The 25976-nt window shown below is 47.7% G+C and overlaps 16 non-coding genes across 16 annotated transcripts; all 16 read right to left on the minus strand.

Annotated features, from left to right (window-relative positions):
* Positions 1 to 781: 781 nt before the first annotated feature.
* LOC126307975 (5S ribosomal RNA) lies at positions 782 to 900 on the minus strand. Its single transcript, XR_007553912.1, has one exon. It is a non-coding gene; the product is annotated as a 5S ribosomal RNA (ribosomal RNA).
* A 1471-nt stretch (positions 901 to 2371) lies between these two features.
* LOC126307797 (5S ribosomal RNA) lies at positions 2372 to 2490 on the minus strand. Its single transcript, XR_007553773.1, has one exon. It is a non-coding gene; the product is annotated as a 5S ribosomal RNA (ribosomal RNA).
* A 1471-nt stretch (positions 2491 to 3961) lies between these two features.
* On the minus strand, positions 3962 to 4080 carry LOC126307799 (5S ribosomal RNA). The gene has a single exon (XR_007553775.1). It is a non-coding gene; the product is annotated as a 5S ribosomal RNA (ribosomal RNA).
* Positions 4081 to 5551: 1471 nt separating this feature from the next.
* Positions 5552 to 5670, minus strand: LOC126307976 (5S ribosomal RNA). The gene has a single exon (XR_007553913.1). It is a non-coding gene; the product is annotated as a 5S ribosomal RNA (ribosomal RNA).
* Positions 5671 to 7141: 1471 nt separating this feature from the next.
* Positions 7142 to 7260, minus strand: LOC126307977 (5S ribosomal RNA). Its single transcript, XR_007553914.1, has one exon. It is a non-coding gene; the product is annotated as a 5S ribosomal RNA (ribosomal RNA).
* Positions 7261 to 8731: 1471 nt separating this feature from the next.
* LOC126307978 (5S ribosomal RNA) lies at positions 8732 to 8850 on the minus strand. The gene has a single exon (XR_007553915.1). It is a non-coding gene; the product is annotated as a 5S ribosomal RNA (ribosomal RNA).
* Positions 8851 to 10321: 1471 nt separating this feature from the next.
* Positions 10322 to 10440, minus strand: LOC126307979 (5S ribosomal RNA). The gene has a single exon (XR_007553916.1). It is a non-coding gene; the product is annotated as a 5S ribosomal RNA (ribosomal RNA).
* Positions 10441 to 11900: 1460 nt separating this feature from the next.
* On the minus strand, positions 11901 to 12019 carry LOC126307981 (5S ribosomal RNA). The gene has a single exon (XR_007553918.1). It is a non-coding gene; the product is annotated as a 5S ribosomal RNA (ribosomal RNA).
* A 1471-nt stretch (positions 12020 to 13490) lies between these two features.
* Positions 13491 to 13609, minus strand: LOC126307982 (5S ribosomal RNA). Its single transcript, XR_007553919.1, has one exon. It is a non-coding gene; the product is annotated as a 5S ribosomal RNA (ribosomal RNA).
* Positions 13610 to 15069: 1460 nt separating this feature from the next.
* LOC126307984 (5S ribosomal RNA) lies at positions 15070 to 15188 on the minus strand. Its single transcript, XR_007553920.1, has one exon. It is a non-coding gene; the product is annotated as a 5S ribosomal RNA (ribosomal RNA).
* Positions 15189 to 16659: 1471 nt separating this feature from the next.
* Positions 16660 to 16778, minus strand: LOC126307859 (5S ribosomal RNA). Its single transcript, XR_007553829.1, has one exon. It is a non-coding gene; the product is annotated as a 5S ribosomal RNA (ribosomal RNA).
* A 1471-nt stretch (positions 16779 to 18249) lies between these two features.
* LOC126307985 (5S ribosomal RNA) lies at positions 18250 to 18368 on the minus strand. The gene has a single exon (XR_007553921.1). It is a non-coding gene; the product is annotated as a 5S ribosomal RNA (ribosomal RNA).
* A 1471-nt stretch (positions 18369 to 19839) lies between these two features.
* LOC126307986 (5S ribosomal RNA) lies at positions 19840 to 19958 on the minus strand. Its single transcript, XR_007553922.1, has one exon. It is a non-coding gene; the product is annotated as a 5S ribosomal RNA (ribosomal RNA).
* Positions 19959 to 21429: 1471 nt separating this feature from the next.
* On the minus strand, positions 21430 to 21548 carry LOC126307987 (5S ribosomal RNA). The gene has a single exon (XR_007553923.1). It is a non-coding gene; the product is annotated as a 5S ribosomal RNA (ribosomal RNA).
* Positions 21549 to 23019: 1471 nt separating this feature from the next.
* LOC126307988 (5S ribosomal RNA) lies at positions 23020 to 23138 on the minus strand. The gene has a single exon (XR_007553924.1). It is a non-coding gene; the product is annotated as a 5S ribosomal RNA (ribosomal RNA).
* A 1460-nt stretch (positions 23139 to 24598) lies between these two features.
* Positions 24599 to 24717, minus strand: LOC126307989 (5S ribosomal RNA). Its single transcript, XR_007553925.1, has one exon. It is a non-coding gene; the product is annotated as a 5S ribosomal RNA (ribosomal RNA).
* Between the last annotated feature and the right edge of the window lie 1259 nt (positions 24718 to 25976).

Below are 25976 nucleotides of genomic sequence, written 5' to 3' on the forward strand. Positions count from 1 at the left end.
AACCGGCGAGTCCGAGGCGCCGTGTGCGGGCGTTCGGAGCTACCAGTGCCGCTCTGTGCTGCGCTGTGCCGTGGAAAGGTGCGAAAACATGCACACAAGACACAGGCTTTTCGGCAAAGTATACATCTCTTGTAGCGACGAAAGGTAAATTTTTGTTTACAAAGTTGCCCTTGTGCACTGCTACAAAACAATATGCCCTGACGTTTTTCACAACATTTCTGTCACTTCATACTGTTTTTATTATTCCAGAGACTCTTTGGAAGTCTTACTTGGCGCACTCTTTTCAAACTGAGTTCCTTAATATCGTATCTTACGATAGTTTAAAATCAGTATGGAAGCATCTTTGTCACATGAGAAAGGTAGCATGAAAAAAGGGCTGGCAGGAGTAGTGACAAGAAAGCAAGAAATGAAGACAGCCAGAGTTCCCAGGCGGTCGCCGATCCGAATACTGACGTTGTTGCTTTTCTTCGGTGGTCGGACGGGAACAGGTCTTTCTTTAATGTAGTTAGTTTTTGGAATTTAGCGCTCCTACAAAACAGTACTCTCTGACGCGTTTCAAGAGCACATCTGTCGATTCGCAGTGTTTCGTTATTTTCAACGAGATCCTAGCACTCTTCCTCCGCGCATTCTTGTTCAAACTGAGTTCATTACTGTAATTTCGCATCTTACGTTTAATACAGTAGTTTAAAATGCTTGTGGAAGCATCTTTGTCGCACCTGAGAGTTTTTCATGAAAAGAGGGCTGGCAGGTGTAGTGACATAAAATTTAAAAGAAGAGAGGGAGCCAACAGCACCCGGTGTTCCCAGGCGGTCACCCATCCAAGTACTAACCGGGCCCGATGTTGCTTAACTTCGGTGATCGGACGAGAACCGGTGTATTCAACATGGTATGGCCGTTGGCGTCCTTATACAGTAGCCGCACGGCAGAAGAAGGCTTCGCCTCTCCTCCCAACACACGCAATCGCCGTTTTCGGTGGCACATTTGACGCAAAGCACGTCCTTCCACCTCGAAGGCGACGCGCAGTGCGGCGCGCCGCCACGTGGGTCAGACGCACAACACAGCTGCTCGTTGCACCGCCTGTCATTCGTTTGTTCGACAAAGTATCCATCTCTTGTAGCGATGGAAGGTAAATTTTTGTTTACAAATTTGCCGTTGTGCACTGCTACAAAACAATATGCCCTGACGTATTTCACAACATTTCTGTCACTTCATACTGTTTTGTTATTTCCAGAGACTCTTTGGAAGTCTTCCTTGGCGCACTCTTTTCAAACTGAGTTCCTTAATATCGTATCTTACGATAGTTTAAAATCAGTATGGAAGCATCTTTGTCACATGAGAAAGGTAGCATGAAAAAAGGGCTGGCAGGGGTAGTGACAAGATAGCAAGAAATGAAGACAGAAGGAAGCGTTCTCACCTGCCTGACACTCGTCGCGCTTCCAGATATTTGCGTAATTTGCACGGTTCATTCTCGGCTGTCCCCTTCCGTCCCGACTTGTCCCGACTTTGCTCGACTGCCGCTCGCTGCCGCTCGGGTCGCGGTCCATATGACAGCACAAGTACGAGAAGCATCTGCGAGATGGGCGCGGCCCGAACCGGCGAGTCCGAGGCGCCGTGTGCGGGCGTTCGGAGCTACCAGTGCCGCTCTGTGCTGCGCTGTGCCGTGGAAAGGTGCGAAAACATGCACACAAGACACAGGCTTTTCGGCAAAGTACACATCTCTTGTAGCGACGAAAGGTAAATTTTTGTTTACAAAGTTGCCCTTGTGCACTGCTACAAAACAATATGCCCTGACGTTTTTCACAACATTTCTGTCACTTCATACTGTTTTTATTATTCCAGAGACTCTTTGGAAGTCTTACTTGGCGCACTCTTTTCAAACTGAGTTCCTTAATATCGTATCTTACGATAGTTTAAAATCAGTATGGAAGCATCTTTGTCACATGAGAAAGGTAGCATGAAAAAAGGGCTGGCAGGAGTAGTGACAAGAAAGCAAGAAATGAAGACAGCCAGAGTTCCCAGGCGGTCGCCGATCCGAATACTGACGTTGTTGCTTTTCTTCGGTGGTCGGACGGGAACAGGTCTTTCTTTAATGTAGTTAGTTTTTGGAATTTAGCGCTCCTACAAAACAGTACTCTCTGACGCGTTTCAAGAGCACATCTGTCGATTCGCAGTGTTTCGTTATTTTCAACGAGATCCTAGCACTCTTCCTCCGCGCATTCTTGTTCAAACTGAGTTCATTACTGTAATTTCGCATCTTACGTTTAATACAGTAGTTTAAAATGCTTGTGGAAGCATCTTTGTCGCACCTGAGAGTTTTTCATGAAAAGAGGGCTGGCAGGTGTAGTGACATAAAATTTAAAAGAAGAGAGGGAGCCAACAGCACCCGGTGTTCCCAGGCGGTCACCCATCCAAGTACTAACTGGGCCCGATGTTGCTTAACTTCGGTGATCGGACGAGAACCGGTGTATTCAACATGGTATGGCCGTTGGCGTCCTTATACAGTAGCCGCACGGCAGAAGAAGGCTTCGCCTCTCCTCCCAACACACGCAATCGCCGTTTTCGGTGGCACATTTGACGCAAAGCACGTCCTTCCACCTCGAAGGCGACGCGCAGTGCGGCGCGCCGCCACGTGGGTCAGACGCACAACACAGCTGCTCGTTGCACCGCCTGTCATTCGTTTGTTCGACAAAGTATCCATCTCTTGTAGCGATGGAAGGTAAATTTTTGTTTACAAATTTGCCGTTGTGCACTGCTACAAAACAATATGCCCTGACGTATTTCACAACATTTCTGTCACTTCATACTGTTTTGTTATTTCCAGAGACTCTTTGGAAGTCTTCCTTGGCGCACTCTTTTCAAACTGAGTTCCTTAATATCGTATCTTACGATAGTTTAAAATCAGTATGGAAGCATCTTTGTCACATGAGAAAGGTAGCATGAAAAAAGGGCTGGCAGGGGTAGTGACAAGATAGCAAGAAATGAAGACAGAAGGAAGCGTTCTCACCTGCCTGACACTCGTCGCGCTTCCAGATATTTGCGTAATTTGCACGGTTCATTCTCGGCTGTCCCCTTCCGTCCCGACTTGTCCCGACTTTGCTCGACTGCCGCTCGCTGCCGCTCGGGTCGCGGTCCATATGACAGCACAAGTACGAGAAGCATCTGCGAGATGGGCGCGGCCCGAACCGGCGAGTCCGAGGCGCCGTGTGCGGGCGTTCGGAGCTACCAGTGCCGCTCTGTGCTGCGCTGTGCCGTGGAAAGGTGCGAAAACATGCACACAAGACACAGGCTTTTCGGCAAAGTATACATCTCTTGTAGCGACGAAAGGTAAATTTTTGTTTACAAAGTTGCCCTTGTGCACTGCTACAAAACAATATGCCCTGACGTTTTTCACAACATTTCTGTCACTTCATACTGTTTTTATTATTCCAGAGACTCTTTGGAAGTCTTACTTGGCGCACTCTTTTCAAACTGAGTTCCTTAATATCGTATCTTACGATAGTTTAAAATCAGTATGGAAGCATCTTTGTCACATGAGAAAGGTAGCATGAAAAAAGGGCTGGCAGGAGTAGTGACAAGAAAGCAAGAAATGAAGACAGCCAGAGTTCCCAGGCGGTCGCCGATCCGAATACTGACGTTGTTGCTTTTCTTCGGTGGTCGGACGGGAACAGGTCTTTCTTTAATGTAGTTAGTTTTTGGAATTTAGCGCTCCTACAAAACAGTACTCTCTGACGCGTTTCAAGAGCACATCTGTCGATTCGCAGTGTTTCGTTATTTTCAACGAGATCCTAGCACTCTTCCTCCGCGCATTCTTGTTCAAACTGAGTTCATTACTGTAATTTCGCATCTTACGTTTAATACAGTAGTTTAAAATGCTTGTGGAAGCATCTTTGTCGCACCTGAGAGTTTTTCATGAAAAGAGGGCTGGCAGGTGTAGTGACATAAAATTTAAAAGAAGAGAGGGAGCCAACAGCACCCGGTGTTCCCAGGCGGTCACCCATCCAAGTACTAACTGGGCCCGATGTTGCTTAACTTCGGTGATCGGACGAGAACCGGTGTATTCAACATGGTATGGCCGTTGGCGTCCTTATACAGTAGCCGCACGGCAGAAGAAGGCTTCGCCTCTCCTCCCAACACACGCAATCGCCGTTTTCGGTGGCACATTTGACGCAAAGCACGTCCTTCCACCTCGAAGGCGACGCGCAGTGCGGCGCGCCGCCACGTGGGTCAGACGCACAACACAGCTGCTCGTTGCACCGCCTGTCATTCGTTTGTTCGACAAAGTATCCATCTCTTGTAGCGATGGAAGGTAAATTTTTGTTTACAAATTTGCCGTTGTGCACTGCTACAAAACAATATGCCCTGACGTATTTCACAACATTTCTGTCACTTCATACTGTTTTGTTATTTCCAGAGACTCTTTGGAAGTCTTCCTTGGCGCACTCTTTTCAAACTGAGTTCCTTAATATCGTATCTTACGATAGTTTAAAATCAGTATGGAAGCATCTTTGTCACATGAGAAAGGTAGCATGAAAAAAGGGCTGGCAGGGGTAGTGACAAGATAGCAAGAAATGAAGACAGAGGGAAGCGTTCTCACCTGCCTGACACTCGTCGCGCTTCCAGATATTTGCGTAATTTGCACGGTTCATTCTCGGCTGTCCCCTTCCGTCCCGACTTGTCCCGACTTTGCTCGACTGCCGCTCGCTGCCGCTCGGGTCGCGGTCCATATGACAGCACAAGTACGAGAAGCATCTGCGAGATGGGCGCGGCCCGAACCGGCGAGTCCGAGGCGCCGTGTGCGGGCGTTCGGAGCTACCAGTGCCGCTCTGTGCTGCGCTGTGCCGTGGAAAGGTGCGAAAACATGCACACAAGACACAGGCTTTTCGGCAAAGTATACATCTCTTGTAGCGACGAAAGGTAAATTTTTGTTTACAAAGTTGCCCTTGTGCACTGCTACAAAACAATATGCCCTGACGTTTTTCACAACATTTCTGTCACTTCATACTGTTTTTATTATTCCAGAGACTCTTTGGAAGTCTTACTTGGCGCACTCTTTTCAAACTGAGTTCCTTAATATCGTATCTTACGATAGTTTAAAATCAGTATGGAAGCATCTTTGTCACATGAGAAAGGTAGCATGAAAAAAGGGCTGGCAGGAGTAGTGACAAGAAAGCAAGAAATGAAGACAGCCAGAGTTCCCAGGCGGTCGCCGATCCGAATACTGACGTTGTTGCTTTTCTTCGGTGGTCGGACGGGAACAGGTCTTTCTTTAATGTAGTTAGTTTTTGGAATTTAGCGCTCCTACAAAACAGTACTCTCTGACGCGTTTCAAGAGCACATCTGTCGATTCGCAGTGTTTCGTTATTTTCAACGAGATCCTAGCACTCTTCCTCCGCGCATTCTTGTTCAAACTGAGTTCATTACTGTAATTTCGCATCTTACGTTTAATACAGTAGTTTAAAATGCTTGTGGAAGCATCTTTGTCGCACCTGAGAGTTTTTCATGAAAAGAGGGCTGGCAGGTGTAGTGACATAAAATTTAAAAGAAGAGAGGGAGCCAACAGCACCCGGTGTTCCCAGGCGGTCACCCATCCAAGTACTAACCGGGCCCGATGTTGCTTAACTTCGGTGATCGGACGAGAACCGGTGTATTCAACATGGTATGGCCGTTGGCGTCCTTATACAGTAGCCGCACGGCAGAAGAAGGCTTCGCCTCTCCTCCCAACACACGCAATCGCCGTTTTCGGTGGCACATTTGACGCAAAGCACGTCCTTCCACCTCGAAGGCGACGCGCAGTGCGGCGCGCCGCCACGTGGGTCAGACGCACAACACAGCTGCTCGTTGCACCGCCTGTCATTCGTTTGTTCGACAAAGTATCCATCTCTTGTAGCGATGGAAGGTAAATTTTTGTTTACAAATTTGCCGTTGTGCACTGCTACAAAACAATATGCCCTGACGTATTTCACAACATTTCTGTCACTTCATACTGTTTTGTTATTTCCAGAGACTCTTTGGAAGTCTTCCTTGGCGCACTCTTTTCAAACTGAGTTCCTTAATATCGTATCTTACGATAGTTTAAAATCAGTATGGAAGCATCTTTGTCACATGAGAAAGGTAGCATGAAAAAAGGGCTGGCAGGGGTAGTGACAAGATAGCAAGAAATGAAGACAGAGGGAAGCGTTCTCACCTGCCTGACACTCGTCGCGCTTCCAGATATTTGCGTAATTTGCACGGTTCATTCTCGGCTGTCACCTTCCGTCCCGACTTGTCCCGACTTTGCTCGACTGCCGCTCGCTGCCCCTCGGGTCGCGGTCCATATGACAGCACAAGTACGAGAAGCATCTGCGAGATGGGGGCGGCCCGAACCGGCGAGTCCGAGGCGCCGTGTGCGGGCGTTCGGAGCTACCAGTGCCGCTCTGTGCTGCGCTGTGCCGTGGAAAGGTGCGAAAACATGCACACAAGACACAGGCTTTTCGGCAAAGTATACATCTCTTGTAGCGACGAAAGGTAAATTTTTGTTTACAAATTTGCCCTTGTGCACTGCTACAAAACAATATGCCCTGACGTTTTTCACAACATTTCTGTCACTTCATACTGTTTTTATTATTCCAGAGACTCTTTGGAAGTCTTACTTGGCGCACTCTTTTCAAACTGAGTTCCTTAATATCGTATCTTACGATAGTTTAAAATCAGTATGGAAGCATCTTTGTCACATGAGAAAGGTAGCATGAAAAAAGGGCTGGCAGGAGTAGTGACAAGAAAGCAAGAAATGAAGACAGCCAGAGTTCCCAGGCGGTCGCCGATCCGAATACTGACGTTGTTGCTTTTCTTCGGTGGTCGGACGGGAACAGGTCTTTCTTTAATGTAGTTAGTTTTTGGAATTTAGCGCTCCTACAAAACAGTACTCTCTGACGCGTTTCAAGAGCACATCTGTCGATTCGCAGTGTTTCGTTATTTTCAACGAGATCCTAGCACTCTTCCTCCGCGCATTCTTGTTCAAACTGAGTTCATTACTGTAATTTCGCATCTTACGTTTAATACAGTAGTTTAAAATGCTTGTGGAAGCATCTTTGTCGCACCTGAGAGTTTTTCATGAAAAGAGGGCTGGCAGGTGTAGTGACATAAAATTTAAAAGAAGAGAGGGAGCCAACAGCACCCGGTGTTCCCAGGCGGTCACCCATCCAAGTACTAACCGGGCCCGATGTTGCTTAACTTCGGTGATCGGACGAGAACCGGTGTATTCAACATGGTATGGCCGTTGGCGTCCTTATACAGTAGCCGCACGGCAGAAGAAGGCTTCGCCTCTCCTCCCAACACACGCAATCGCCGTTTTCGGTGGCACATTTGACGCAAAGCACGTCCTTCCACCTCGAAGGCGACGCGCAGTGCGGCGCGCCGCCACGTGGGTCAGACGCACAACACAGCTGCTCGTTGCACCGCCTGTCATTCGTTTGTTCGACAAAGTATCCATCTCTTGTAGCGATGGAAGGTAAATTTTTGTTTACAAATTTGCCGTTGTGCACTGCTACAAAACAATATGCCCTGACGTATTTCACAACATTTCTGTCACTTCATACTGTTTTGTTATTTCCAGAGACTCTTTGGAAGTCTTCCTTGGCGCACTCTTTTCAAACTGAGTTCCTTAATATCGTATCTTACGATAGTTTAAAATCAGTATGGAAGCATCTTTGTCACATGAGAAAGGTAGCATGAAAAAAGGGCTGGCAGGGGTAGTGACAAGATAGCAAGAAATGAAGACAGAGGGAAGCGTTCTCACCTGCCTGACACTCGTCGCGCTTCCAGATATTTGCGTAATTTGCACGGTTCATTCTCGGCTGTCCCCTTCCGTCCCGACTTGTCCCGACTTTGCTCGACTGCCGCTCGCTGCCGCTCGGGTCGCGGTCCATATGACAGCACAAGTACGAGAAGCATCTGCGAGATGGGGGCGGCCCGAACCGGCGAGTCCGAGGCGCCGTGTGCGGGCGTTCGGAGCTACCAGTGCCGCTCTGTGCTGCGCTGTGCCGTGGAAAGGTGCGAAAACATGCACACAAGACACAGGCTTTTCGGCAAAGTACACATCTCTTGTAGCGACGAAAGGTAAATTTTTGTTTACAAATTTGCCCTTGTGCACTGCTACAAAACAATATGCCCTGACGTTTTTCACTACTTTTCTGTCACTTCATACTGTTTTTATTATTCCAGAGACTCTTTGGAAGTCTTACTTGGCGCACTCTTTTCAAACTGAGTTCCTTAATATCGTATCTTACGATAGTTTAAAATCAGTATGGAAGCATCTTTGTCACATGAGAAAGGTAGCATGAAAAAAGGGCTGGCAGGAGTAGTGACAAGAAAGCAAGAAATGAAGACAGCCAGAGTTCCCAGGCGGTCGCCGATCCGAATACTGACGTTGTTGCTTTTCTTCGGTGGTCGGACGGGAACAGGTCTTTCTTTAATGTAGTTAGTTTTTGGAATTTAGCGCTCCTACAAAACAGTACTCTCTGACGCGTTTCAAGAGCACATCTGTCGATTCGCAGTGTTTCGTTATTTTCAACGAGATCCTAGCACTCTTCCTCCGCGCATTCTTGTTCAAACTGAGTTCATTACTGTAATTTCGCATCTTACGTTTAATACAGTAGTTTAAAATGCTTGTGGAAGCATCTTTGTCGCACCTGAGAGTTTTTCATGAAAAGAGGGCTGGCAGGTGTAGTGACATAAAATTTAAAAGAAGAGAGGGAGCCAACAGCACCCGGTGTTCCCAGGCGGTCACCCATCCAAGTACTAACCGGGCCCGATGTTGCTTAACTTCGGTGATCGGACGAGAACCGGTGTATTCAACATGGTATGGCCGTTGGCGTCCTTATACAGTAGCCGCACGGCAGAAGAAGGCTTCGCCTCTCCTCCCAACACACGCAATCGCCGTTTTCGGTGGCACATTTGACGCAAAGCACGTCCTTCCACCTCGAAGGCGACGCGCAGTGCGGCGCGCCGCCACGTGGGTCAGACGCACAACACAGCTGCTCGTTGCACCGCCTGTCATTCGTTTGTTCGACAAAGTATCCATCTCTTGTAGCGATGGAAGGTAAATTTTTGTTTACAAATTTGCCGTTGTGCACTGCTACAAAACAATATGCCCTGACGTATTTCACAACATTTCTGTCACTTCATACTGTTTTGTTATTTCCAGAGACTCTTTGGAAGTCTTCCTTGGCGCACTCTTTTCAAACTGAGTTCCTTAATATCGTATCTTACGATAGTTTAAAATCAGTATGGAAGCATCTTTGTCACATGAGAAAGGTAGCATGAAAAAAGGGCTGGCAGGGGTAGTGACAAGATAGCAAGAAATGAAGACAGAGGGAAGCGTTCTCACCTGCCTGACACTCGTCGCGCTTCCAGATATTTGCGTAATTTGCACGGTTCATTCTCGGCTGTCACCTTCCGTCCCGACTTGTCCCGACTTTGCTCGACTGCCGCTCGCTGCCCCTCGGGTCGCGGTCCATATGACAGCACAAGTACGAGAAGCATCTGCGAGATGGGCGCGGCCCGAACCGGCGAGTCCGAGGCGCCGTGTGCGGGCGTTCGGAGCTACCAGTGCCGCTCTGTGCTGCGCTGTGCCGTGGAAAGGTGCGAAAACATGCACACAAGACACAGGCTTTTCGGCAAAGTACACATCTCTTGTAGCGACGAAAGGTAAATTTTTGTTTACAAATTTGCCCTTGTGCACTGCTACAAAACAATATGCCCTGACGTTTTTCACAACATTTCTGTCACTTCATACTGTTTTTATTATTCCAGAGACTCTTTGGAAGTCTTACTTGGCGCACTCTTTTCAAACTGAGTTCCTTAATATCGTATCTTACGATAGTTTAAAATCAGTATGGAAGCATCTTTGTCACATGAGAAAGGTAGCATGAAAAAAGGGCTGGCAGGAGTAGTGACAAGAAAGCAAGAAATGAAGACAGCCAGAGTTCCCAGGCGGTCGCCGATCCGAATACTGACGTTGTTGCTTTTCTTCGGTGGTCGGACGGGAACAGGTCTTTCTTTAATGTAGTTAGTTTTTGGAATTTAGCGCTCCTACAAAACAGTACTCTCTGACGCGTTTCAAGAGCACATCTGTCGATTCGCAGTGTTTCGTTATTTTCAACGAGATCCTAGCACTCTTCCTCCGCGCATTCTTGTTCAAACTGAGTTCATTACTGTAATTTCGCATCTTACGTTTAATACAGTAGTTTAAAATGCTTGTGGAAGCATCTTTGTCGCACCTGAGAGTTTTTCATGAAAAGAGGGCTGGCAGGTGTAGTGACATAAAATTTAAAAGAAGAGAGGGAGCCAACAGCACCCGGTGTTCCCAGGCGGTCACCCATCCAAGTACTAACCGGGCCCGATGTTGCTTAACTTCGGTGATCGGACGAGAACCGGTGTATTCAACATGGTATGGCCGTTGGCGTCCTTATACAGTAGCCGCACGGCAGAAGAAGGCTTCGCCTCTCCTCCCAACACACGCAATCGCCGTTTTCGGTGGCACATTTGACGCAAAGCACGTCCTTCCACCTCGAAGGCGACGCGCAGTGCGGCGCGCCGCCACGTGGGTCAGACGCACAACACAGCTGCTCGTTGCACCGCCTGTCATTCGTTTGTTCGACAAAGTATCCATCTCTTGTAGCGATGGAAGGTAAATTTTTGTTTACAAATTTGCCGTTGTGCACTGCTACAAAACAATATGCCCTGACGTATTTCACAACATTTCTGTCACTTCATACTGTTTTGTTATTTCCAGAGACTCTTTGGAAGTCTTCCTTGGCGCACTCTTTTCAAACTGAGTTCCTTAATATCGTATCTTACGATAGTTTAAAATCAGTATGGAAGCATCTTTGTCACATGAGAAAGGTAGCATGAAAAAAGGGCTGGCAGGGGTAGTGACAAGATAGCAAGAAATGAAGACAGAGGGAAGCGTTCTCACCTGCCTGACACTCGTCGCGCTTCCAGATATTTGCGTAATTTGCACGGTTCATTCTCGGCTGTCCCCTTCCGTCCCGACTTGTCCCGACTTTGCTCGCTGCCGCTCGGGTCGCGGTCCATATGACAGCACAAGTACGAGAAGCATCTGCGAGATGGGCGCGGCCCGAACCGGCGAGTCCGAGGCGCCGTGTGCGGGCGTTCGGAGCTACCAGTGCCGCTCTGTGCTGCGCTGTGCCGTGGAAAGGTGCGAAAACATGCACACAAGACACAGGCTTTTCGGCAAAGTACACATCTCTTGTAGCGACGAAAGGTAAATTTTTGTTTACAAATTTGCCCTTGTGCACTGCTACAAAACAATATGCCCTGACGTTTTTCACAACATTTCTGTCACTTCATACTGTTTTTATTATTCCAGAGACTCTTTGGAAGTCTTACTTGGCGCACTCTTTTCAAACTGAGTTCCTTAATATCGTATCTTACGATAGTTTAAAATCAGTATGGAAGCATCTTTGTCACATGAGAAAGGTAGCATGAAAAAAGGGCTGGCAGGAGTAGTGACAAGAAAGCAAGAAATGAAGACAGCCAGAGTTCCCAGGCGGTCGCCGATCCGAATACTGACGTTGTTGCTTTTCTTCGGTGGTCGGACGGGAACAGGTCTTTCTTTAATGTAGTTAGTTTTTGGAATTTAGCGCTCCTACAAAACAGTACTCTCTGACGCGTTTCAAGAGCACATCTGTCGATTCGCAGTGTTTCGTTATTTTCAACGAGATCCTAGCACTCTTCCTCCGCGCATTCTTGTTCAAACTGAGTTCATTACTGTAATTTCGCATCTTACGTTTAATACAGTAGTTTAAAATGCTTGTGGAAGCATCTTTGTCGCACCTGAGAGTTTTTCATGAAAAGAGGGCTGGCAGGTGTAGTGACATAAAATTTAAAAGAAGAGAGGGAGCCAACAGCACCCGGTGTTCCCAGGCGGTCACCCATCCAAGTACTAACCGGGCCCGATGTTGCTTAACTTCGGTGATCGGACGAGAACCGGTGTATTCAACATGGTATGGCCGTTGGCGTCCTTATACAGTAGCCGCACGGCAGAAGAAGGCTTCGCCTCTCCTCCCAACACACGCAATCGCCGTTTTCGGTGGCACATTTGACGCAAAGCACGTCCTTCCACCTCGAAGGCGACGCGCAGTGCGGCGCGCCGCCACGTGGGTCAGACGCACAACACAGCTGCTCGTTGCACCGCCTGTCATTCGTTTGTTCGACAAAGTATCCATCTCTTGTAGCGATGGAAGGTAAATTTTTGTTTACAAATTTGCCGTTGTGCACTGCTACAAAACAATATGCCCTGACGTATTTCACAACATTTCTGTCACTTCATACTGTTTTGTTATTTCCAGAGACTCTTTGGAAGTCTTCCTTGGCGCACTCTTTTCAAACTGAGTTCCTTAATATCGTATCTTACGATAGTTTAAAATCAGTATGGAAGCATCTTTGTCACATGAGAAAGGTAGCATGAAAAAAGGGCTGGCAGGGGTAGTGACAAGATAGCAAGAAATGAAGACAGAGGGAAGCGTTCTCACCTGCCTGACACTCGTCGCGCTTCCAGATATTTGCGTAATTTGCACGGTTCATTCTCGGCTGTCCCCTTCCGTCCCGACTTGTCCCGACTTTGCACGACTGCCGCTCGCTGCCGCTCGGGTCGCGGTCCATATGACAGCACAAGTACGAGAAGCATCTGCGAGATGGGCGCGGCCCGAACCGGCGAGTCCGAGGCGCCGTGTGCGGGCGTTCGGAGCTACCAGTGCCGCTCTGTGCTGCGCTGTGCCGTGGAAAGGTGCGAAAACATGCACACAAGACACAGGCTTTTCGGCAAAGTACACATCTCTTGTAGCGACGAAAGGTAAATTTTTGTTTACAAATTTGCCCTTGTGCACTGCTACAAAACAATATGCCCTGACGTTTTTCACAACATTTCTGTCACTTCATACTGTTTTTATTATTCCAGAGACTCTTTGGAAGTCTTACTTGGCGCACTCTTTTCAAACTGAGTTCCTTAATATCGTATCTTACGATAGTTTAAAATCAGTATGGAAGCATCTTTGTCACATGAGAAAGGTAGCATGAAAAAAGGGCTGGCAGGAGTAGTGACAAGAAAGCAAGAAATGAAGACAGCCAGAGTTCCCAGGCGGTCGCCGATCCGAATACTGACGTTGTTGCTTTTCTTCGGTGGTCGGACGGGAACAGGTCTTTCTTTAATGTAGTTAGTTTTTGGAATTTAGCGCTCCTACAAAACAGTACTCTCTGACGCGTTTCAAGAGCACATCTGTCGATTCGCAGTGTTTCGTTATTTTCAACGAGATCCTAGCACTCTTCCTCCGCGCATTCTTGTTCAAACTGAGTTCATTACTGTAATTTCGCATCTTACGTTTAATACAGTAGTTTAAAATGCTTGTGGAAGCATCTTTGTCGCACCTGAGAGTTTTTCATGAAAAGAGGGCTGGCAGGTGTAGTGACATAAAATTTAAAAGAAGAGAGGGAGCCAACAGCACCCGGTGTTCCCAGGCGGTCACCCATCCAAGTACTAACCGGGCCCGATGTTGCTTAACTTCGGTGATCGGACGAGAACCGGTGTATTCAACATGGTATGGCCGTTGGCGTCCTTATACAGTAGCCGCACGGCAGAAGAAGGCTTCGCCTCTCCTCCCAACACACGCAATCGCCGTTTTCGGTGGCACATTTGACGCAAAGCACGTCCTTCCACCTCGAAGGCGACGCGCAGTGCGGCGCGCCGCCACGTGGGTCAGACGCACAACACAGCTGCTCGTTGCACCGCCTGTCATTCGTTTGTTCGACAAAGTATCCATCTCTTGTAGCGATGGAAGGTAAATTTTTGTTTACAAATTTGCCGTTGTGCACTGCTACAAAACAATATGCCCTGACGTATTTCACAACATTTCTGTCACTTCATACTGTTTTGTTATTTCCAGAGACTCTTTGGAAGTCTTCCTTGGCGCACTCTTTTCAAACTGAGTTCCTTAATATCGTATCTTACGATAGTTTAAAATCAGTATGGAAGCATCTTTGTCACATGAGAAAGGTAGCATGAAAAAAGGGCTGGCAGGGGTAGTGACAAGATAGCAAGAAATGAAGACAGAGGGAAGCGTTCTCACCTGCCTGACACTCGTCGCGCTTCCAGATATTTGCGTAATTTGCACGGTTCATTCTCGGCTGTCCCCTTCCGTCCCGACTTGTCCCGACTTTGCTCGCTGCCGCTCGGGTCGCGGTCCATATGACAGCACAAGTACGAGAAGCATCTGCGAGATGGGCGCGGCCCGAACCGGCGAGTCCGAGGCGCCGTGTGCGGGCGTTCGGAGCTACCAGTGCCGCTCTGTGCTGCGCTGTGCCGTGGAAAGGTGCGAAAACATGCACACAAGACACAGGCTTTTCGGCAAAGTACACATCTCTTGTAGCGACGAAAGGTAAATTTTTGTTTACAAATTTGCCCTTGTGCACTGCTACAAAACAATATGCCCTGACGTTTTTCACAACATTTCTGTCACTTCATACTGTTTTTATTATTCCAGAGACTCTTTGGAAGTCTTACTTGGCGCACTCTTTTCAAACTGAGTTCCTTAATATCGTATCTTACGATAGTTTAAAATCAGTATGGAAGCATCTTTGTCACATGAGAAAGGTAGCATGAAAAAAGGGCTGGCAGGAGTAGTGACAAGAAAGCAAGAAATGAAGACAGCCAGAGTTCCCAGGCGGTCGCCGATCCGAATACTGACGTTGTTGCTTTTCTTCGGTGGTCGGACGGGAACAGGTCTTTCTTTAATGTAGTTAGTTTTTGGAATTTAGCGCTCCTACAAAACAGTACTCTCTGACGCGTTTCAAGAGCACATCTGTCGATTCGCAGTGTTTCGTTATTTTCAACGAGATCCTAGCACTCTTCCTCCGCGCATTCTTGTTCAAACTGAGTTCATTACTGTAATTTCGCATCTTACGTTTAATACAGTAGTTTAAAATGCTTGTGGAAGCATCTTTGTCGCACCTGAGAGTTTTTCATGAAAAGAGGGCTGGCAGGTGTAGTGACATAAAATTTAAAAGAAGAGAGGGAGCCAACAGCACCCGGTGTTCCCAGGCGGTCACCCATCCAAGTACTAACCGGGCCCGATGTTGCTTAACTTCGGTGATCGGACGAGAACCGGTGTATTCAACATGGTATGGCCGTTGGCGTCCTTATACAGTAGCCGCACGGCAGAAGAAGGCTTCGCCTCTCCTCCCAACACACGCAATCGCCGTTTTCGGTGGCACATTTGACGCAAAGCACGTCCTTCCACCTCGAAGGCGACGCGCAGTGCGGCGCGCCGCCACGTGGGTCAGACGCACAACACAGCTGCTCGTTGCACCGCCTGTCATTCGTTTGTTCGACAAAGTATCCATCTCTTGTAGCGATGGAAGGTAAATTTTTGTTTACAAATTTGCCGTTGTGCACTGCTACAAAACAATATGCCCTGACGTATTTCACAACATTTCTGTCACTTCATACTGTTTTGTTATTTCCAGAGACTCTTTGGAAGTCTTCCTTGGCGCACTCTTTTCAAACTGAGTTCCTTAATATCGTATCTTACGATAGTTTAAAATCAGTATGGAAGCATCTTTGTCACATGAGAAAGGTAGCATGAAAAAAGGGCTGGCAGGGGTAGTGACAAGATAGCAAGAAATGAAGACAGAGGGAAGCGTTCTCACCTGCCTGACACTCGTCGCGCTTCCAGATATTTGCGTAATTTGCACGGTTCATTCTCGGCTGTCCCCTTCCGTCCCGACTTGTCCCGACTTTGCTCGACTGCCGCTCGCTGCCGCTCGGGTCGCGGTCCATATGACAGCACAAGTACGAGAAGCATCTGCGAGATGGGCGCGGCCCGAACCGGCGAGTCCGAGGCGCCGTGTGCGGGCGTTCGGAGCTACCAGTGCCGCTCTGTGCTGCGCTGTGCCGTGGAAAGGTGCGAAAACATGCACACAAGACACAGGCTTTTCGGCAAAGTACACATCTCTTGTAGCGACGAAAGGTAAATTTTTGTTTACAAATTTGCCCTTGTGCACTGCTACAAAACAATATGCCCTGACGTTTTTCACAACATTTCTGTCACTTCATACTGTTTTTATTATTCCAGAGACTCTTTGGAAGTCTTACTTGGCGCACTCTTTTCAAACTGAGTTCCTTAATATCGTATCTTACGATAGTTTAAAATCAGTATGGAAGCATCTTTGTCACATGAGAAAGGTAGCATGAAAAAAGGGCTGGCAGGAGTAGTGACAAGAAAGCAAGAAATGAAGACAGCCAGAGTTCCCAGGCGGTCGCCGATCCGAATACTGACGTTGTTGCTTTTCTTCGGTGGTCGGACGGGAACAGGTCTTTCTTTAATGTAGTTAGTTTTTGGAATTTAGCGCTCCTACAAAACAGTACTCTCTGACGCGTTTCAAGAGCACATCTGTCGATTCGCAGTGTTTCGTTATTTTCAACGAGATCCTAGCACTCTTCCTCCGCGCATTCTTGTTCAAACTGAGTTCATTACTGTAATTTCGCATCTTACGTTTAATACAGTAGTTTAAAATGCTTGTGGAAGCATCTTTGTCGCACCTGAGAGTTTTTCATGAAAAGAGGGCTGGCAGGTGTAGTGACATAAAATTTAAAAGAAGAGAGGGAGCCAACAGCACCCGGTGTTCCCAGGCGGTCACCCATCCAAGTACTAACGGGGCCCGATGTTGCTTAACTTCGGTGATCGGACGAGAACCGGTGTATTCAACATGGTATGGCCGTTGGCGTCCTTATACAGTAGCCGCACGGCAGAAGAAGGCTTCGCCTCTCCTCCCAACACACGCAATCGCCGTTTTCGGTGGCACATTTGACGCAAAGCACGTCCTTCCACCTCGAAGGCGACGCGCAGTGCGGCGCGCCGCCACGTGGGTCAGACGCACAACACAGCTGCTCGTTGCACCGCCTGTCATTCGTTTGTTCGACAAAGTATCCATCTCTTGTAGCGATGGAAGGTAAATTTTTGTTTACAAATTTGCCGTTGTGCACTGCTACAAAACAATATGCCCTGACGTATTTCACAACATTTCTGTCACTTCATACTGTTTTGTTATTTCCAGAGACTCTTTGGAAGTCTTCCTTGGCGCACTCTTTTCAAACTGAGTTCCTTAATATCGTATCTTACGATAGTTTAAAATCAGTATGGAAGCATCTTTGTCACATGAGAAAGGTAGCATGAAAAAAGGGCTGGCAGGGGTAGTGACAAGATAGCAAGAAATGAAGACAGAGGGAAGCGTTCTCACCTGCCTGACACTCGTCGCGCTTCCAGATATTTGCGTAATTTGCACGGTTCATTCTCGGCTGTCCCCTTCCGTCCCGACTTGTCCCGACTTTGCTCGACTGCCGCTCGCTGCCGCTCGGGTCGCGGTCCATATGACAGCACAAGTACGAGAAGCATCTGCGAGATGGGCGCGGCCCGAACCGGCGAATCCGAGGCGCCGTGTGCGGGCGTTCGGAGCTACCAGTGCCGCTCTGTGCTGCGCTGTGCCGTGGAAAGGTGCGAAAACATGCACACAAGACACAGGCTTTTCGGCAAAGTACACATCTCTTGTAGCGACGAAAGGTAAATTTTTGTTTACAAATTTGCCCTTGTGCACTGCTACAAAACAATATGCCCTGACGTTTTTCACAACATTTCTGTCACTTCATACTGTTTTTATTATTCCAGAGACTCTTTGGAAGTCTTACTTGGCGCACTCTTTTCAAACTGAGTTCCTTAATATCGTATCTTACGATAGTTTAAAATCAGTATGGAAGCATCTTTGTCACATGAGAAAGGTAGCATGAAAAAAGGGCTGGCAGGAGTAGTGACAAGAAAGCAAGAAATGAAGACAGCCAGAGTTCCCAGGCGGTCGCCGATCCGAATACTGACGTTGTTGCTTTTCTTCGGTGGTCGGACGGGAACAGGTCTTTCTTTAATGTAGTTAGTTTTTGGAATTTAGCGCTCCTACAAAACAGTACTCTCTGACGCGTTTCAAGAGCACATCTGTCGATTCGCAGTGTTTCGTTATTTTCAACGAGATCCTAGCACTCTTCCTCCGCGCATTCTTGTTCAAACTGAGTTCATTACTGTAATTTCGCATCTTACGTTTAATACAGTAGTTTAAAATGCTTGTGGAAGCATCTTTGTCGCACCTGAGAGTTTTTCATGAAAAGAGGGCTGGCAGGTGTAGTGACATAAAATTTAAAAGAAGAGAGGGAGCCAACAGCACCCGGTGTTCCCAGGCGGTCACCCATCCAAGTACTAACCGGGCCCGATGTTGCTTAACTTCGGTGATCGGACGAGAACCGGTGTATTCAACATGGTATGGCCGTTGGCGTCCTTATACAGTAGCCGCACGGCAGAAGAAGGCTTCGCCTCTCCTCCCAACACACGCAATCGCCGTTTTCGGTGGCACATTTGACGCAAAGCACGTCCTTCCACCTCGAAGGCGACGCGCAGTGCGGCGCGCCGCCACGTGGGTCAGACGCACAACACAGCTGCTCGTTGCACCGCCTGTCATTCGTTTGTTCGACAAAGTATCCATCTCTTGTAGCGATGGAAGGTAAATTTTTGTTTACAAATTTGCCGTTGTGCACTGCTACAAAACAATATGCCCTGACGTATTTCACAACATTTCTGTCACTTCATACTGTTTTGTTATTTCCAGAGACTCTTTGGAAGTCTTCCTTGGCGCACTCTTTTCAAACTGAGTTCCTTAATATCGTATCTTACGATAGTTTAAAATCAGTATGGAAGCATCTTTGTCACATGAGAAAGGTAGCATGAAAAAAGGGCTGGCAGGGGTAGTGACAAGATAGCAAGAAATGAAGACAGAGGGAAGCGTTCTCACCTGCCTGACACTCGTCGCGCTTCCAGATATTTGCGTAATTTGCACGGTTCATTCTCGGCTGTCCCCTTCCGTCCCGACTTGTCCCGACTTTGCTCGACTGCCGCTCGCTGCCGCTCGGGTCGCGGTCCATATGACAGCACAAGTACGAGAAGCATCTGCGAGATGGGCGCGGCCCGAACCGGCGAGTCCGAGGCGCCGTGTGCGGGCGTTCGGAGCTACCAGTGCCGCTCTGTGCTGCGCTGTGCCGTGGAAAGGTGCGAAAACATGCACACAAGACACAGGCTTTTCGGCAAAGTACACATCTCTTGTAGCGACGAAAGGTAAATTTTTGTTTACAAATTTGCCCTTGTGCACTGCTACAAAACAATATGCCCTGACGTTTTTCACAACATTTCTGTCACTTCATACTGTTTTTATTATTCCAGAGACTCTTTGGAAGTCTTACTTGGCGCACTCTTTTCAAACTGAGTTCCTTAATATCGTATCTTACGATAGTTTAAAATCAGTATGGAAGCATCTTTGTCACATGAGAAAGGTAGCATGAAGAAAGGGCTGGCAGGAGTAGTGACAAGAAAGCAAGAAATGAAGACAGCCAGAGTTCCCAGGCGGTCGCCGATCCGAATACTGACGTTGTTGCTTTTCTTCGGTGGTCGGACGGGAACAGGTCTTTCTTTAATGTAGTTAGTTTTTGGAATTTAGCGCTCCTACAAAACAGTACTCTCTGACGCGTTTCAAGAGCACATCTGTCGATTCGCAGTGTTTCGTTATTTTCAACGAGATCCTAGCACTCTTCCTCCGCGCATTCTTGTTCAAACTGAGTTCATTACTGTAATTTCGCATCTTACGTTTAATACAGTAGTTTAAAATGCTTGTGGAAGCATCTTTGTCGCACCTGAGAGTTTTTCATGAAAAGAGGGCTGGCAGGTGTAGTGACATAAAATTTAAAAGAAGAGAGGGAGCCAACAGCACCCGGTGTTCCCAGGCGGTCACCCATCCAAGTACTAACCGGGCCCGATGTTGCTTAACTTCGGTGATCGGACGAGAACCGGTGTATTCAACATGGTATGGCCGTTGGCGTCCTTATACAGTAGCCGCACGGCAGAAGAAGGCTTCGCCTCTCCTCCCAACACACGCAATCGCCGTTTTCGGTGGCACATTTGACGCAAAGCACGTCCTTCCACCTCGAAGGCGACGCGCAGTGCGGCGCGCCGCCACGTGGGTCAGACGCACAACACAGCTGCTCGTTGCACCGCCTGTCATTCGTTTGTTCGACAAAGTATCCATCTCTTGTAGCGATGGAAGGTAAATTTTTGTTTACAAATTTGCCGTTGTGCACTGCTACAAAACAATATGCCCTGACGTATTTCACAACATTTCTGTCACTTCATACTGTTTTGTTATTTCCAGAGACTCTTTGGAAGTCTTCCTTGGCGCACTCTTTTCAAACTGAGTTCCTTAATATCGTATCTTACGATAGTTTAAAATCAGTATGGAAGCATCTTTGTCACATGAGAAAGGTAGCATGAAAAAAGGGCTGGCAGGGGTAGTGACAAGATAGCAAGAAATGAAGACAGAGGGAAGCGTTCTCACCTGCCTGACACTCGTCGCGCTTCCAGATATTTGCGTAATTTGCACGGTTCATTCTCGGCTGTCCCCTTCCGTCCCGACTTGTCCCGACTTTGCTCGACTGCCGCTCGCTGCCGCTCGGGTCGCGGTCCATATGACAGCACAAGTACGAGAAGCATCTGCGAGATGGGCGCGGCCCGAACCGGCGAGTCCGAGGCGCCGTGTGCGGGCGTTCGGAGCTACCAGTGCCGCTCTGTGCTGCGCTGTGCCGTGGAAAGGTGCGAAAACATGCACACAAGACACAGGCTTTTCGGCAAAGTACACATCTCTTGTAGCGACGAAAGGTAAATTTTTGTTTACAAATTTGCCCTTGTGCACTGCTACAAAACAATATGCCCTGACGTTTTTCACAACATTTCTGTCACTTCATACTGTTTTTATTATTCCAGAGACTCTTTGGAAGTCTTACTTGGCGCACTCTTTTCAAACTGAGTTCCTTAATATCGTATCTTACGATAGTTTAAAATCAGTATGGAAGCATCTTTGTCACATGAGAAAGGTAGCATGAAGAAAGGGCTGGCAGGAGTAGTGACAAGAAAGCAAGAAATGAAGACAGCCAGAGTTCCCAGGCGGTCGCCGATCCGAATACTGACGTTGTTGCTTTTCTTCGGTGGTCGGACGGGAACAGGTCTTTCTTTAATGTAGTTAGTTTTTGGAATTTAGCGCTCCTACAAAACAGTACTCTCTGACGCGTTTCAAGAGCACATCTGTCGATTCGCAGTGTTTCGTTATTTTCAACGAGATCCTAGCACTCTTCCTCCGCGCATTCTTGTTCAAACTGAGTTCATTACTGTAATTTCGCATCTTACGTTTAATACAGTAGTTTAAAATGCTTGTGGAAGCATCTTTGTCGCACCTGAGAGTTTTTCATGAAAAGAGGGCTGGCAGGTGTAGTGACATAAAATTTAAAAGAAGAGAGGGAGCCAACAGCACCCGGTGTTCCCAGGCGGTCACCCATCCAAGTACTAACCGGGCCCGATGTTGCTTAACTTCGGTGATCGGACGAGAACCGGTGTATTCAACATGGTATGGCCGTTGGCGTCCTTATACAGTAGCCGCACGGCAGAAGAAGGCTTCGCCTCTCCTCCCAACACACGCAATCGCCGTTTTCGGTGGCACATTTGACGCAAAGCACGTCCTTCCACCTCGAAGGCGACGCGCAGTGCGGCGCGCCGCCACGTGGGTCAGACGCACAACACAGCTGCTCGTTGCACCGCCTGTCATTCGTTTGTTCGACAAAGTATCCATCTCTTGTAGCGATGGAAGGTAAATTTTTGTTTACAAATTTGCCGTTGTGCACTGCTACAAAACAATATGCCCTGACGTATTTCACAACATTTCTGTCACTTCATACTGTTTTGTTATTTCCAGAGACTCTTTGGAAGTCTTCCTTGGCGCACTCTTTTCAAACTGAGTTCCTTAATATCGTATCTTACGATAGTTTAAAATCAGTATGGAAGCATCTTTGTCACATGAGAAAGGTAGCATGAAAAAAGGGCTGGCAGGGGTAGTGACAAGATAGCAAGAAATGAAGACAGAGGGAAGCGTTCTCACCTGCCTGACACTCGTCGCGCTTCCAGATATTTGCGTAATTTGCACGGTTCATTCTCGGCTGTCCCCTTCCGTCCCGACTTGTCCCGACTTTGCTCGACTGCCGCTCGCTGCCGCTCGGGTCGCGGTCCATATGACAGCACAAGTACGAGAAGCATCTGCGAGATGGGCGCGGCCCGAACCGGCGAGTCCGATTCGCCGTGTGCGGGCGTTCGGAGCTACCAGTGCCGCTCTGTGCTGCGCTGTGCCGTGGAAAGGTGCGAAAACATGCACACAAGACACAGGCTTTTCGGCAAAGTACACATCTCTTGTAGCGACGAAAGGTAAATTTTTGTTTACAAAGTTGCCCTTGTGCACTGCTACAAAACAATATGCCCTGACGTTTTTCACAACATTTCTGTCACTTCATACTGTTTTTATTATTCCAGAGACTCTTTGGAAGTCTTACTTGGCGCACTCTTTTCAAACTGAGTTCCTTAATATCGTATCTTACGATAGTTTAAAATCAGTATGGAAGCATCTTTGTCACATGAGAAAGGTAGCATGAAAAAAGGGCTGGCAGGAGTAGTGACAAGAAAGCAAGAAATGAAGACAGCCAGAGTTCCCAGGCGGTCGCCGATCCGAATACTGACGTTGTTGCTTTTCTTCGGTGGTCGGACGGGAACAGGTCTTTCTTTAATGTAGTTAGTTTTTGGAATTTAGCGCTCCTACAAAACAGTACTCTCTGACGCGTTTCAAGAGCACATCTGTCGATTCGCAGTGTTTCGTTATTTTCAACGAGATCCTAGCACTCTTCCTCCGCGCATTCTTGTTCAAACTGAGTTCATTACTGTAATTTCGCATCTTACGTTTAATACAGTAGTTTAAAATGCTTGTGGAAGCATCTTTGTCGCACCTGAGAGTTTTTCATGAAAAGAGGGCTGGCAGGTGTAGTGACATAAAATTTAAAAGAAGAGAGGGAGCCAACAGCACCCGGTGTTCCCAGGCGGTCACCCATCCAAGTACTAACCGGGCCCGATGTTGCTTAACTTCGGTGATCGGACGAGAACCGGTGTATTCAACATGGTATGGCCGTTGGCGTCCTTATACAGTAGCCGCACGGCAGAAGAAGGCTTCGCCTCTCCTCCCAACACACGCAATCGCCGTTTTCGGTGGCACATTTGACGCAAAGCACGTCCTTCCACCTCGAAGGCGACGCGCAGTGCGGCGCGCCGCCACGTGGGTCAGACGCACAACACAGCTGCTCGTTGCACCGCCTGTCATTCGTTTGTTCGACAAAGTATCCATCTCTTGTAGCGATGGAAGGTAAATTTTTGTTTACAAATTTGCCGTTGTGCACTGCTACAAAACAATATGCCCTGACGTATTTCACAACATTTCTGTCACTTCATACTGTTTTGTTATTTCCAGAGACTCTTTGGAAGTCTTCCTTGGCGCACTCTTTTCAAACTGAGTTCCTTAATATCGTATCTTACGATAGTTTAAAATCAGTATGGAAGCATCTTTGTCACATGAGAAAGGTAGCATGAAAAAAGGGCTGGCAGGGGTAGTGACAAGATAGCAAGAAATGAAGACAGAGGGAAGCGTTCTCACCTGCCTGACACTCGTCGCGCTTCCAGATATTTGCGTAATTTGCACGGTTCATTCTCGGCTGTCCCCTTCCGTCCCGACTTGTCCCGACTTTGCTCGCTGCCGCTCGGGTCGCGGTCCATATGACAGCACAAGTACGAGAAGCATCTGCGAGATGGGCGCGGCCCGAACCGGCGAGTCCGAGGCGCCGTGTGCGGGCGTTCGGAGCTACCAGTGCCGCTCTGTGCTGCGCTGTGCCGTGGAAAGGTGCGAAAACATGCACACAAGACACAGGCTTTTCGGCAAAGTACACATCTCTTGTAGCGACGAAAGGTAAATTTTTGTTTACAAATTTGCCCTTGTGCACTGCTACAAAACAATATGCCCTGACGTTTTTCACTACTTTTCTGTCACTTCATACTGTTTTTATTATTCCAGAGACTCTTTGGAAGTCTTACTTGGCGCACTCTTTTCAAACTGAGTTCCTTAATATCGTATCTTACGATAGTTTAAAATCAGTATGGAAGCATCTTTGTCACATGAGAAAGGTAGCATGAAAAAAGGGCTGGCAGGAGTAGTGACAAGAAAGCAAGAAATGAAGACAGCCAGAGTTCCCAGGCGGTCGCCGATCCGAATACTGACGTTGTTGCTTTTCTTCGGTGGTCGGACGGGAACAGGTCTTTCTTTAATGTAGTTAGTTTTTGGAATTTAGCGCTCCTACAAAACAGTACTCTCTGACGCGTTTCAAGAGCACATCTGTCGATTCGCAGTGTTTCGTTATTTTCAACGAGATCCTAGCACTCTTCCTCCGCGCATTCTTGTTCAAACTGAGTTCATTACTGTAATTTCGCATCTTACGTTTAATACAGTAGTTTAAAATGCTTGTGGAAGCATCTTTGTCGCACCTGAGAGTTTTTCATGAAAAGAGGGCTGGCAGGTGTAGTGACATAAAATTTAAAAGAAGAGAGGGAGCCAACAGCACCCGGTGTTCCCAGGCGGTCACCCATCCAAGTACTAACCGGGCCCGATGTTGCTTAACTTCGGTGATCGGACGAGAACCGGTGTATTCAACATGGTATGGCCGTTGGCGTCCTTATACAGTAGCCGCACGGCAGAAGAAGGCTTCGCCTCTCCTCCCAACACACGCAATCGCCGTTTTCGGTGGCACATTTGACGCAAAGCACGTCCTTCCACCTCGAAGGCGACGCGCAGTGCGGCGCGCCGCCACGTGGGTCAGACGCACAACACAGCTGCTCGTTGCACCGCCTGTCATTCGTTTGTTCGACAAAGTATCCATCTCTTGTAGCGATGGAAGGTAAATTTTTGTTTACAAATTTGCCGTTGTGCACTGCTACAAAACAATATGCCCTGACGTATTTCACAACATTTCTGTCACTTCATACTGTTTTGTTATTTCCAGAGACTCTTTGGAAGTCTTCCTTGGCGCACTCTTTTCAAACTGAGTTCCTTAATATCGTATCTTACGATAGTTTAAAATCAGTATGGAAGCATCTTTGTCACATGAGAAAGGTAGCATGAAAAAAGGGCTGGCAGGGGTAGTGACAAGATAGCAAGAAATGAAGACAGAGGGAAGCGTTCTCACCTGCCTGACACTCGTCGCGCTTCCAGATATTTGCGTAATTTGCACGGTTCATTCTCGGCTGTCCCCTTCCGTCCCGACTTGTCCCGACTTTGCTCGCTGCCGCTCGGGTCGCGGTCCATATGACAGCACAAGTACGAGAAGCATCTGCGAGATGGGCGCGGCCCGAACCGGCGAGTCCGAGGCGCCGTGTGCGGGCGTTCGGAGCTACCAGTGCCGCTCTGTGCTGCGCTGTGCCGTGGAAAGGTGCGAAAACATGCACACAAGACACAGGCTTTTCGGCAAAGTACACATCTCTTGTAGCGACGAAAGGTAAATTTTTGTTTACAAATTTGCCCTTGTGCACTGCTACAAAACAATATGCCCTGACGTTTTTCACTACTTTTCTGTCACTTCATACTGTTTTTATTATTCCAGAGACTCTTTGGAAGTCTTACTTGGCGCACTCTTTTCAAACTGAGTTCCTTAATATCGTATCTTACGATAGTTTAAAATCAGTATGGAAGCATCTTTGTCACATGAGAAAGGTAGCATGAAAAAAGGGCTGGCAGGAGTAGTGACAAGAAAGCAAGAAATGAAGACAGCCAGAGTTCCCAGGCGGTCGCCGATCCGAATACTGACGTTGTTGCTTTTCTTCGGTGGTCGGACGGGAACAGGTCTTTCTTTAATGTAGTTAGTTTTTGGAATTTAGCGCTCCTACAAAACAGTACTCTCTGACGCGTTTCAAGAGCACATCTGTCGATTCGCA

This window comes from Schistocerca gregaria, unplaced genomic scaffold (genome assembly GCF_023897955.1).
Source record: "Schistocerca gregaria isolate iqSchGreg1 unplaced genomic scaffold, iqSchGreg1.2 ptg000355l, whole genome shotgun sequence".
NCBI lineage: Eukaryota > Metazoa > Arthropoda > Insecta > Orthoptera > Acrididae > Schistocerca > Schistocerca gregaria.